Here is a 13,538-nt window from a genome sequence, read left to right on the forward strand (position 1 = left end):
TAGTGGTATCCTAAGTAACTGACATAGTTGAGACCAGTGCATTAGGAAGGGATAGAATATATAGATATCCATTTAACCACTAGCATCCATAGAACATTTTCCATACAGGAAAGGTACATGTAGCAATGATTGTTCATTGAGCAAATGGTTTTAACTGTAATAGGTACTAAGCACTGTGGTAGGTGCTAGGATTCAACTGTGAATAGCATAGAGAGAGCCCCTACTCTCACAAGATTTATGGTGGACTTACAGATAAGGAAATCAGCAGGTACAGTGTGATATGTGCCATGACAGAGGATGCACGGGTACTAGGGGATCACATGGATGGGAGAACAAAGTCAGACTTGGAGAAGGGGAAGGCTTCCTAGAAGAGGTGATATCTAAGCAGAGACCTAAAGGGAGAGTAGTAGGTGCACAGGAAGTAAAGGGAGGGAAACAGTTGAGTATAGATGGTGTGGGAGCAAAGGACTTAAAAGAAACTAAGGAAAGGAAGGTGGAAAAGTGCTTAGGGCATGACCATGCAGAGCCTTATGAGCTCTGATAAGGAGGGGACCTTTCTCCTAATGAAATGGAAAAGTCGCTGAAGGGGATTAAGGAGGTGAGAAGTATAATCAGATTTCCACTTTAGAACATGCATTCATGCTGCAATGATAACAAGTCTGAGCAAGGAAGGGAGGATGTGCGAACCGTGCTCAGGAGGTTACTGCAGAGATCCAGGCGAGAGANAGGGGTCGTGTCCACTCTGCAGAGCGTCTGGGCCCGAAGCCAGGAGCCTGCAGTTAGGAGTCAGAGCCTCAAGGCAGTTCAGATCCCTTGTTTGGGACATCCCCTACATGCTCTCCTGCTCACATCAGTCAGTGATGCTGGGAATAAATATATTGTCTGATCCAACCCCCTGAACTCCTCTGCCTCAAGCAAGGTTTTTCANGCTGGGCCCGAAGCCAGGAGCCTGCAGTTAGGAGTCAGAGCCTCAGGGCAGTTCAGATCCCTTGTTTTGGGACATCCCCTACATGCCCTCCTGCTCACATCAGTCAGTGATGCTGGGAATAAATATATTGTCTGATCCAACCCCCTGAACTCCTCTGCCTCAAGCAAGGTTTTTCAGGGAAGCTTCCATAGTCTCTCTGCTGCATCCACTGCTATAGTGCAGGTAATTCCCAATTTCTCAGGCAAAACCCTGACCCTTACTCTTTCTGAAACTTACACCTTGCCTGTTCAGGAGGGTATTAAACTTATACCCTTGTTTATCCAAAAATTTCCCTTTACCCATTTTGCCTTGACTATAAACTTTCTCTCTGCAATTCTGGCTTTGTCCATCAGCAGTGAACATCTAACTGGGACAGCTTTATTATAGCCTGGCTTCAGAGCAGAAGGATTTCTTGCTCTAGTGGTATCCTAAGTAACTGACATAGTTGAGACCAGTGCATTAGGAAGGGATAGAATATATAGATATCCATTTAACCACTAGCATCCATAGAACATTTTCCATACAGGAAAGGTACATGTAGCAATGATTGTTCATTGAGCAAATGGTTTTAACTGTAATAGGTACTAAGCACTGTGGTAGGTGCTAGGATTCAACTGTGAATAGCATAGAGAGAGCCCCTACTCTCACAAGATTTATGGTGGACTTACAGATAAGGAAATCAGCAGGTACAGTGTGATATGTGCCATGACAGAGGATGCACGGGTACTAGGGGATCACATGGATGGGAGAACAAAGTCAGACTTGGAGAAGGGGAAGGCTTCCTAGAAGAGGTGATATCTAAGCAGAGACCTAAAGGGAGAGTAGTAGGTGCACAGGAAGTAAAGGGAGGGAAACAGTTGAGTATAGATGGTGTGGGAGCAAAGGACTTAAAAGAAACTAAGGAAAGGAAGGTGGAAAAGTGCTTAGGGCATGACCATGCAGAGCCTTATGAGCTCTGATAAGGAGGGGACCTTTCTCCTAATGAAATGGAAAAGTCGCTGAAGGGGATTAAGGAGGTGAGAAGTATAATCAGATTTCCACTTTAGAACATGCATTCATGCTGCAATGATAACAAGTCTGAGCAAGGAAGGGAGGATGTGCGAACCGTGCTCAGGAGGTTACTGCAGAGATCCAGGCGAGAGATGGGAGTGGTGAGCCGTGAACGAGGATTACAAAAGAGAGACCAGAAAGGGGAGGACAGGTTCAGGACAAAGAAACAAACTTGCAGGATGTAGAATCATCACTCGCTGTGGAGAAAGGAGATTGGAGAGTCAGGGCTTGTGACTGGTGGATTCATACTAAGCAGGGCGAGGACCAGTGGGAGGAGAGTCAAGTTGGTGGCAAGAAACGCTATTTCACAGAGGAGCCAGTGAGCCATCTGAGTGGGGATGTCCCATAGGCAGTCAGCTATGTGGGTCTGCCCTCAGAGGACGGACCTGGGCTACAGCTTGGAGTCTGGGAATCATCAACACATAAAATAGTAATGAAGCCAAGAGAGGGGATAAGACGGCCTGGACAGAGTGGGTAGGTGGAGAAGAAGGAGACTCAGAACCCAGCCCAGAGGAAAACAACGCCCCAGTTGCATAATAATAAATGGTGTGCATCAGTTGGGGCTGCATAATCTTCCTGACCCTGAAATTCAGATCTGTCTCTATAAGACTCTCCCTTAGATTCCTACACTCGATCTCACCCCAACATGGGTCCCACATAGGACACATTATTCTGTGTTGACTCATCAGACCCTTGCTTGAGCTCTCAGAAGCTCCAGGCTAGTGATTACATGTGTCCCTTATATATCTCCTACTACAAATTGCAAACCACGTAGGATAAGTACATAAGTGTACGAGCATGTGCTTGTGCATGACGGACCCACAGGCTTAGGTGTACACAAATATCCTTGCACATAAACTCACCTGTACACCCTACAGTCTGGATTAGGTCATGTATGTCTACTCAAAGAGAACATTAGAAGTGACCTTGAACTATAGATTTTCTCCTAAAAACAAAACAAACGCTGGCCCAATAAACAGTTACAACAGGAGGAAAAAGAAGAAGACGTTTGTGGAGATTCTTCTTTATGTCTTATTCCATGATCAAATTTAATCCTCATGGCTAACTTGTAGGATGAGTTTTAGAATCCCAAAAGGATGAAGAGAAGACCAAAATGCTTCCCTCGGCCACCAAGGGAAAACAGCTTTCATTCTGGAGAAGGCGGAGTAGGAAAAGATTCTAACAGAAAGAAGTTGGCATGGTGTATGTATGATATACAGGTTTAGTTCCTTTATTCCTTCAGTAAACATTCATCACTGTCCTACTATGTACATGGAGGCAAGAGTTGATCACATGCACATAAATAGAGAGCATTCCTTAATTAGGATCCTGTCTACACTTGTGATGGGCTGTAATCATTTTTGTGGGACTGTCTGATTGAGCCTCCTTAGAGAACAGCTGTCATAGCTGCTTGTCAGAGATGAAGTCCTTGAACTGAAGACGTCCATGGGAATTACAGTCTTCTATTTTTCCAGAAAGGCCACCACTGTATTTTACTTCAGCTAACAAGAGATTACCTTTCACAACTGAGCTACAAATGGAGGCCTAATTGATGAATTTGCTAATAGCCTTCCCTTTGTAGTGGCATTAGCCTAGTTGAGTCTTAGCTGTACCTCCCTCGGGTCAGGCCTCACACACAGTGAATATATTCTGCTAGATTTATGGCAAAGAGGACAGAGAGTTTAACACAGTAATTAAACATCCAATTTGCCACATGAACCTGGGAAATATCCCCATCCTCTCTCTTCCCTTCCCCTGTGACTCAGTTTCTCTGAGTGGGAACAGGGGTGTGGGGGAGTTATCAATCAATCCAGTAACCACCAAGTAGGAGTTGCTCTCTTTCTAGCAGCAAGGCTCGTGAAAGGCATAGAGAAGTCTGTGACAATGGGCCTTCATTCAGGAGGTCTGCAATCAAGCCTGACTGAGATGCTCCCATCCCCCATTCCTTTCACATTTGTAGGGACCCAGGGAGTTTTCCATTTCATTCTTTAGATGTTGCCAAACACCTGCTTCCTAGAGCTTGGAGTGGGGTAGGCCAGCCTATGGGTCCCTCCTATTATTGAAGCACTTCACTTGGGGACCAGTAGCCCCTTGGCAGGGGATGCTGAAGAGCCTTGTCTTAAGCGGTCTTCATGTCTCTGGCTGGCTGACATGAAAATGAATTAGTGATTCAATCACTGAATGACCTGAATCAAAGATGCTCTCCCTTGGCCACTGTGCTCCAGCTCTGCCAAAACTGGCTCCCTAACATCAGTGGTAAAGGCCCTTTATTCCTCCGCTCCCCATTTGGGACAGCACTGGATAAACCCAGATTCCAAATAACAGCTAATTTTTCTTGAGCATTTACCATGTGCCAGATGTGTGCTTCACGTGAAATAACCCATTTAATCCTCATAATAACTCCATGGGATAAAGTGCTATTACCATATCATAGATGATGGAGCCAAGACACAGAGGATGATGATGATGATAACTTGTGCAGCAGGTTGATGAGCTGAGATCTGACCCTAGGCATGCCAGTCCCAGGGGCTGCACACTTACTGTCACACAAAACTGTCTCAGGCAAGAAGTCAGCGGCCCGCATGATTTAATTGTTTGGAAAGTGCCAAGAAAATCCTTATCCCCAGAGAAGGACAAATACCATATGTTTGCACATATAGGTGGATTAGGAAGAAGTTAACGGAGGACGAGGCAGGAGAAGAAGGGGAAAAATAGTTGGGGAGAGGGAGGGAGGCAAACTATGAGAGACTCTTGAATGCTGAGAACAAACTGAGGGCTCAGTAGGGGTGAGGGAGCGGGGAAGGGGGGTGATGGGCATGGAGGAGGGCACTTGTTGGGATGAGCACGGGGTGTTATATGTAAACTAACTTGACAATAAACTATAAAAAAAAAAAAAAGAAGTGACAAACCCTAAAAAAAAGAAAGGAAGGAAGAAAGAAAATCCTTATCTCTCCTGCCCTCCAGAATTGCCCCTCAAGTAAGCTAGTAATGGGCTCACAACTCTACCACTAAAATAACTCCTCTGGCAACAACAAAGCAAATCTCCTGAAAGGATGAGGGGATCTAATACACGGAGCCTGCTACTGATTGACAGCCTTCAATTAGCCATAGTCCCTTTCTCATGCTTGGAGTGTATCAGTTCTTTCCCAGATTTCCAAAGCTTTCAGTGGGTGGGAGCTGGCGTAGGGCAAAGACAAGAATAAGCTTGAGGTTGAGGATGTGGATAAAAAAAGGAGAGAGGCCTGAGTCAACAGCAGAGCACATTCCAATTCTGAGAATACCCCAACTCGGCTACTTTCTGGCTCTATAATCAACCACTCCAAGTTTCCAATTCTTCAACTGCAAAATAGAAATAGAAAGAGTTGCATTGTAATCTTACTGTGTAAATTAAATATGGTGATGCTTACAAAGCACCTAACACTGTGTCCAACACACAGTACGGACATTAAAACGGCAGCTCTTGTTATAATTATTGTTACTGCACAAGGAAGGAAGCCTTGATAAAGACACTGAGACGTCCGTGGGTAAGGTGGACCACGGAGTGAGTGGCAGAAAAGAGACTTGAAAGAGAAAGACTACCTTCATCGACTTTGCAACTACTCTGAGGCTTTTATGTATTAATTCAGGCATTTGTTAGCCATTTCAACTCAGACCTACTGTATGTGGACCCTATGTTGGATGATGTTGTGGGCTGAATCAAGTTGAATCAAGTACCCCTCCCCCACAATGTGTTGAAGTTCTAACCCTTGTTGCCTAGGAATATTACCTATTTGGAAATATGCTCTTTGCAGATGTAACCAAATTCAAATAAGGTTGTACTAGATTAGGGTGGGGTCTAATCCAGTATGACTGGTATCCTTTTAAGAAGAAATACAGACACACACACAAGGAAGAAGTCCATGTGAAGATGAAGGCTGAGACTGGAGCAATATGTCTACAACCCAAGGGATATTGAGTATAGCTGGCAACAGCTAGGAGCAAGGGAAGAAGCTATAAACAAGCTCCCTTAAAAACCTTCAGAAGGAACCTTCAGAAGCTCCCCCCAAGACCCTGCTAGCACCTGGATCTCAGACTTGTGACCTCCGGAACTGTGAGAGAGTATACTTCTGTTGTTTTAAGCCAGCCAGATTGCAGTTCTTTGTCACAGCAGTCCTAGAAAATAAACATAAGTGATGAAACTACAAAGATGCATTTAAAAAACAAAGTTCTTGTTCTGGGGTCTTTGTTATTCATTTCACCACCAGAAGAGGCTAGATAAGAGTCCAGGTTTAATACTGTGGCCTTGGGCCTGGCTTCCATAGAGGCATACTTTGTTAAACAATAGCTTCTCCCCTGGCCCACCAGCTAGGACTCCAGGCTGGTGGATAAGGATATAGGAGTAGGTGGTATGGTATGAGGATTGTCCCAGTCACAAGTCATATCAGGTCCCTGCCACCCACAGGGCATAGCATTGAGGACTGTGAAAAATGAGGATTGCAAGGTGGTGGTGGAGGCAGGAAAAGAAAGCCTGGAAAATGAAAAGGGGAAAGGGGTGAAGTCTTGTTTTTAATTTCTTCTAAATCCACCATCCTTCACATCTCCTTTTGATTTCTCCATTCTTTCTCTTCAAATTTCAAGTTTCTACTATGGTCTCTCAGATGCCTTCATAGCCTGGGAGAGAAAGCACGGGTCTTGGTGGCTAAAAAACTAGAGTTTGAATCCCAGTTCTACCACTTACTATTTGTGGGGTGTTGGGCAAGTAACACTGATATCTGTGTGTCTGTGCTTTGGCTTCTTCATCTGTACAATAGAGATAATATGTAACTCATATATGTTATGTATGTACATCTGACATACATTATATAATGCATGCGTATATGCTTGTAATCTATGGTGACATACATTGACCAAGATGATGTATGCCAAAGCATTTTAAATGTCATGTGAAAAAGACAGAGATCTCACTATTCATAGTACCTAGATCTTATGTACAGAAACTCTGTTTTTAGATATCACATATCATGACATACTACAAAATTAACACAAAAAAAAATAAAAACAATAAATCAGATGCTATGTTTAAAGGACCAATGTCAGTGTATAAATGTCAACATATAAATGGCATTGACCTAGGAGTAAACACAGTCTCAACACCAGCACTTACGCTCTTTGTGATACTGGGCAAGATTTTCTCTCTTAATTTAAATGATTTGTGTTTCCATCCAGCTTTCAGATTTTATGACTTTATGAAAATGTGCACATCAAGCTGTTTGCTCCTATAAAATTACACTTAAAAAGAGCTCTTTGCATATGGTGACCCATTACAAATCTGGGGAAAGCTGTGATGCTTGAGGGAATTCTAATAACAAGTGAAGCAGAAAACCCATTTGATGTGTGAAATATCCAATGGGTAGGATAACACCAGAAAGCAAGTCTTCTTCAACGATCCTCTCCTGGTTATTCATATGAGAAGGCTAATGTCAGAATATCAGAGACCAGGGGTTGGAATACCTTGGAACAAAAGTCAGTAAAGATGGTGAGACAGTCCTAATACAGCCCAAACCAGCCAGCTTTTATCTCCTTTTCGAGTAATACAACAAAGAGGCAAACCACAAGAGACTCTTAAAAGACTGAGAACAAACTAAAGGTTGATGGGAGGGTGAGGGAGAGGGGGAAGTGGGTGATGGGAATTGAGGAGAGCACTTGTTGGGATGAGCACTAGGTATTGTATGCAAATCAATTTGAAAACATATTTTTTTAAAAAAAGAATAATACGAACAAAGGCGACTTGGATTACACCAGAAGAGATTGAGCCCCAGTTAAGGAAGAACTTCCTTCTGAGATATCTAAGTTTGGAGAAATCACCTTCTCTAAAGCTTTTCCATGAGAGATCCAGCAGCCAACTTTGTGTCCTGGGTGAAGTAAGTATGTTCAGCAGCAGAAGCAGGGACAGGGTGACCTTTGGGAGGAAACTTTTTGCCTGTGTTCTCTCCATGCTTTTCCCAAGTCAGTTCACAATGGCACAATAATGCCTGCATTTCACACAACACAATCCAGCTTCCAGTTAGTTACCTTGGCAGTTCACATGTTGTCATGTTGCCCACTTTTTCCCTGCTGGCAGAGTAGACTCCAAGGTGTAAGTACTGTTTTTACAGATTTTTGCGTGTTCCACACTGGTATGTGATAATCACTTCGCATTGCAGTTAGCAAAGAAGAGGAAATGAAACCCAATCCTGAACTGCAGACAAGAGTGTTCTGTTTCACCCTCGATGACAGCCAAAAGCCAATTTAGGACTCTCTGAAAAGCCAAATTTCCTGGGATGGGGTTCGGGGGTGAGGATATGGGTATCTTCTTAACTCTCCTGGGCTTTCTTAAGGATTGAAATCAGTGTTTGCTGAGGGAGGAAAAATCGATGTGGGTTTTGGTCTATGGATCATTTTAGCCGGAGAAGCAAGGAAGTGGGAGAGCTCATCCAGTTTGTCCTTTTTCAGCAAGACTCCTACAAGCTAGCAGGATAACAGCATAAACACTTCTCCAGCACTTGCCACACTCTAAACTCTTTGCACAAATTAATTCATTTAATTAGCATGACAATTTGATGAGGCCCAGAGAGGTTATGGTCAACATAATAACAATCTACTAAGTTCAGAGCTGGATTTTAAGCTAGGAAGTCTGGCTCCAGAGCTGACATGGTAGGTTAGTTTTCACACTCTTCAGAAAGAGATGTGGATACAGACCATCCTCAAAGAAGTGGGCCTGGGCCCTGCTTCCTCTTGTTCTCTTCCTCCTCAATTCCCTGACTTTTGTGCTATAGGACCACACACTTTAGCTGAAAGGAACTTCCTGAGGAGAGGGATCCATTAGCCACATACACCATGTCAGAAGTCAGCTCTGTGTTTCCCCCATAACCCTAACCCTGTTGTCCCATTGCAGGATTTTTCCCAACTCATAATTATTCTCTCTCCCTAGGTCAGTAAGTCAATAGAACGTTAAAAAAAAAAAAAAAAAAGACTGTCTCCAAAATGACTCCTTTGCTAAAACTCTTTTCTCACCCCTTAGGGCTCTCCTCTGAGGTGTTAAAACCCCAATCAGGGAGTCATCACCATAAATAATGCATCAGGCTTTCACCAAGAATCAGTAAAGCAAGGAGCAGCTCAGAAAAGTCCATTATCCCCCCCGGTTCGTAATTGGGCATTGTGATTAATCCATTTATCTGCTATTCAGATGAACACCTCATAGTAAGAGTCAGTAATTACAGAATATTGAATAGGTACATGAATAACCAAAATGTACCCATGCTTTGAGTTGCTGCAGCAACTTGATTCCCAGAATCTTTATTCATGTTGAGATTTAAAGGTCCGCAACAGCGTAAGTGTAGCAGAGAAGTGAGAGATAGGAAGCCCAATTTTCAGAAAATCATGAGTGGCTAAAACCCAGAAGGCTCATGAGCTTGCTTGTACATAATCACATGAATCAGCTCACATTCAACAATTCATCAACATTTATTATCTGCTATGTGTCAGGCACAGCGTTAAGAACAGGGTATACCAAAAAAAAAGTTCATTATCTAACTGAAGAAGCAGACATATAAAAAGCCAATCATCTTGTAATAAGAAAAGTGAGACGTGTGTTAAGAACACAGAAGAAGAAGGAGTACTCACTCCCCATGACAGTGGAGGATAAATGCAGATCTGGGAAGACTGCTTGGAGGAAATGACCTTTGAGTTGAATCTTGCAGGTTAAGGAAGATTATTTTTCCAGAGAAGGAGGAGAAAGAGCAGCTCAGGCGGAGGGGCCAATATGCACAAAAATATTCAAAAGGAAGTGGTCTGTACAGAGAATTACATAGGGCAGGTATTAAAGGGCTTTGGGTCCTATGCTAGGAAAACTGGACTTTATCTTGTATCCTGTATGCAGTAGGGCAATATGGTAAGATTCTGAATATGAGCAGAGTTGTGCTTTTGAAAACCCACTGAGCAGTGATAATAAGGCTGGATTAGAGAAGAAAACCAACAGTTGAGAGGCTACTGTCTTACTGAGGGCAAAAGGAAAGACTACCTGCCTCAGGCACTGAGGCTGAACCGAAAAAGATGGTGGGATGGAATAGTCAGAGTAAAGGCTTTGCAGACATCTCAGAAGGCCATATCACAAAGTTTTTAATGATAGGTGGGGAGCAGAGGTGATGATGTGTTTAGCTGAGGAGGAGAAGCCTATCAAAGAGCTGGATAAAGTGTAAATGATACAGACCTCACTTCATGTATGCCACGATCCAGGGACTGTCAGGGTGTTTCCTTATAGCCTATGCCAACTCTGCACCATAAGGGAAATAAGCTCAAGTTAAAGGGGACTGAGGCCAAAGTAGTTACAGAGTGCTCTGAGGGCCACCCAGAACATACCCTGCCCATTAAGCCTGTGACCTTAGGGTTCCCACTGCCCTAGCTCTGAACCTCACTTATTGAGGGAGGCTTTGCTTACAATATAAGTATTATATAAGCTTTATTCTTCACTTTTTCCTTCTTGTCTAACAATTCGAATGTCTTTCCTTATCTTTACCTCGTGAAAAAACACATTCTCCCACCATCTTTGCCTACCGCCAACATGGTCTCTCTCCTTTCCAGAGCATCTCTGCCCTCTCCACTCCTCACCCACTCCTATTCACACATGACGCCTTTTTAGAGGTAGCAAGTGTAGGGCAAAGGGCAGTGAATCGGAAGTGAGGGGCAGTCTGGGGTGCCTGGGTGGTTCAGTTGGTTACGCACTCAACGCTCAGGTCATGATCTTGAGGTAGTGAGTTCAAGCCCTGTGTTGGGCTCTGTGCTGATAGCTCAGAGCTTGGAGCCTGCTTGTCATTCTGTGTCTCCCTTTCGCTCTTACCCTTCCTCTCTCTCCCTCTCTCTCTCTCTCTCTAAAATAATAAACATTAAAAAAATTTTTTTAAAAAGAAAGAAATGAGGGCAGTCTGTGTTCCAAGGTTGTCCTAGCTGACCAGGTGACTTTCAGAAACTGCTTAACCTCTCAACCTCAGTGTCCTCTGTTATAAAATGGGGATATGAAATGAATACCAACCTTTGCTTACCTCACAGAATCATTATAAGAGGAAAAGAGATAAAGTGCTTGCAAACCAACAGAAGGCAGGAAAATTGCTACAGAATTATCTGGCTTGTTGGGCACTACTGCCCACCAGACTGTGAGTTTCTTATGGGCAGGGACCTGGTTACCTTCATCTTTTAATCTGGAGTAACTAATTATTCCTAGTACATGGTCAGTGTTTAATAAAGACGTTGAACTACCAACAAGGACCACTGCCACCATCAACACACGCGCGCACACACGCGCGCACACGCACACACGCACAGGTGTCCTCGCCTCTCTCCCCCACCATAATGCAAGCAAACCCATAATACCTCCGCTTTTGGAAGTACTGCTCTAGCCCTGGTGTATTCCAAAAACAGCCAGTTCCTGGAGGAAAACCAAGTGATTGTCACGCGCCTGGATGCCTCCACTGGGCACGTTTGACCAAGTCTGAATTCCTCCCCTTCTCAAGGGAAGTTGCTAAGAACTGAACCCCAGAATCCCTCTCCTCCAAGAAGCCCCAGCTGGGTCTTTCCTTACCCCCTCCCACCTTCGTGCCAGGCATGCGACGTGTTTTATTATTTTTTTTTCTTTGCAAGAGCTCAGCCGCCTCTACTGCTGTTTTCATTGATGCCTTGAGCAGACCTGGCATGTGCAACTGCTGAGAAGGGGCGGGGGGAGCGGAGCCGCGGGGGAAGCAAGTAAAAATAGCCTGGCGCGCGCCGCTCTGCCTGCTCTGGACGCCTTTAACCCTGGCCAAGGTGGGGAGCTCAGCAGCCGCTGCTGCACACTGCTGAATCTGGCAGGGGTCTGCATTCAGACCCCGTGCAACAGCCGGGGTGCGGGGGCTTAGAGACCCGTGAAAACTTTTTTTTTAGAAACCAAGAAAGGAGGGGTGGGGGGGTGGGGGGAGGGGAGAAAGCAGTTTCTTGCTTCCAGCACTCCAGCCACCTGGCTGCAGGGACTGCTATGTGCCCACTGGTCCAACACTTTGCAGAAGTGCAGCCTTGACTCTGCGCTATTTTTAGGAACCTTTTCCGCGGGTGGGCGATCAGAGGGAGGAGTGTGAGGGGATTGGGAAGGCTAGCTTGCTGCTGTGAGGCTAAGCGCCTTTGCGGGTGGAGAAGAGGAAGTGTCGAGGGGACAGTAGGCATGCTGGCTTTGCCCTAACTCAAGGAGACAGCGTTAGCTACTGAATGCCCTACTGTTTTCAAGCCCTTGAGCGTGTTTGGTTTTCGAAATCGGCAATTGCCAGATGCATGCTGCTTCTAATCTCTCAGAGAATGGGGATTTTGAAAGCTTTGCTGCCTATTGCTGTGGGGTAAGGGTTAGCTGCAGTTAAGACCTTACCGAAGAAGATCGGAAGGGTCTCTGCACCCTTTTGCATTCCATCAAGACAGAGGGACAATCCCCGCGCCACACCTCCATCCCCGCCTCACGCTGCATATGGGTAACCATATGTGAAATGTACGGCAGCCCCACCAGACACCCGGCTATTAATAGAGCCCGGGAGTTTGCTCTCTGTCTTTTTCCTGCCACTGAGTAAGGGATGATCTTCACACACATACCCCACTCCGCCCCCACCTCGGCGCACCGTTTCTCCAGGAAGGTAAGGGGGCTGCCCACGCTGATCCCCTTCGTGACTACAGGTGCCTGAAGCCTACGGTCTAGTCCAGTTGTAACGACAGCAGGGTCACTGCGAGGCCCGGGAACACGGCGTCCAGTCTTGGGACGCAAAACCCAGCAGGGCTCGTTGCGGCTCAGGGCCAGCTCGAGAGTAGAGGAAGGGCAAGCTATTGGGCTGCCGAAGGCGGGGGGCAAGAGCGGCCTCCCCCAAAGCTTCTGCGGGACGCGTGTCTGTAGACCCATCTCTCCCCTGCAGCCCTTGACGCTCAGCCCCCACCCCGCGCGAGCTCGGCCGCGCCAGGAGCGGGCGCTGTCCCTGGTTCTGAAGGCGGCCGCGACCCGCGCTCCCTCCCCGGGTTTAGCGCCCCCGAGGCGGCTCCAGCATCCCAGGACTGCAGACCGCTCTCCGGCCCACGTCTGGGCGGGAGGGTCTGCTGGCGGGGCCCGAGTCCCACCACGCGCTCGGGCTGGCCCCACCGTGGCCCGGAGCTCTCCGCGGTGCGGCGGGGACCGAGAGCTGGGGGACTGACTCGAGCTTGAAGGGTAAAGCTCAGGCAGCGGCTGGAGACGGTCAAGGCGCTTCAGGGAGCAGACCTGGCCCCAGGATCATCCATCCCAGCTTTGCACAAAGCTGGACCCCTAATGGAAGCCAGACGAGAGGGCAGGGGAGCGCTGCTGCCCGGGGTTTGGGACTTGGGGAAAGAGAAGCGAGCAGCGGGTGGCAGGAGAGGGAGATGGGGTGAGAGCGACTCTTTTGCATTTTCAAGAGGGAGGGGACCTGAGACATGCACTGTCTTTTCCCCCAACACACACACACACACACACACACACACACACACACAC

The 13,538-nt window shown here is 46.1% G+C and overlaps 1 protein-coding gene across 2 annotated transcripts in view; it reads right to left on the bottom strand.

Moving 5' to 3' along the window:
* The window catches only part of PRMT8 (protein arginine methyltransferase 8), a 98,442-nt gene that overhangs the window by 84,684 nt on the left and 220 nt on the right, over positions 1 to 13,538 (bottom strand). The window lies entirely within an intron of this gene.

The sequence above is a fragment of the Crocuta crocuta genome, unplaced genomic scaffold (genome assembly GCF_008692635.1).
Source record: "Crocuta crocuta isolate KB4526 unplaced genomic scaffold, BGI_CrCroc_1.0 scaffold72, whole genome shotgun sequence".
NCBI classification, from domain to species: domain Eukaryota; kingdom Metazoa; phylum Chordata; class Mammalia; order Carnivora; family Hyaenidae; genus Crocuta; species Crocuta crocuta.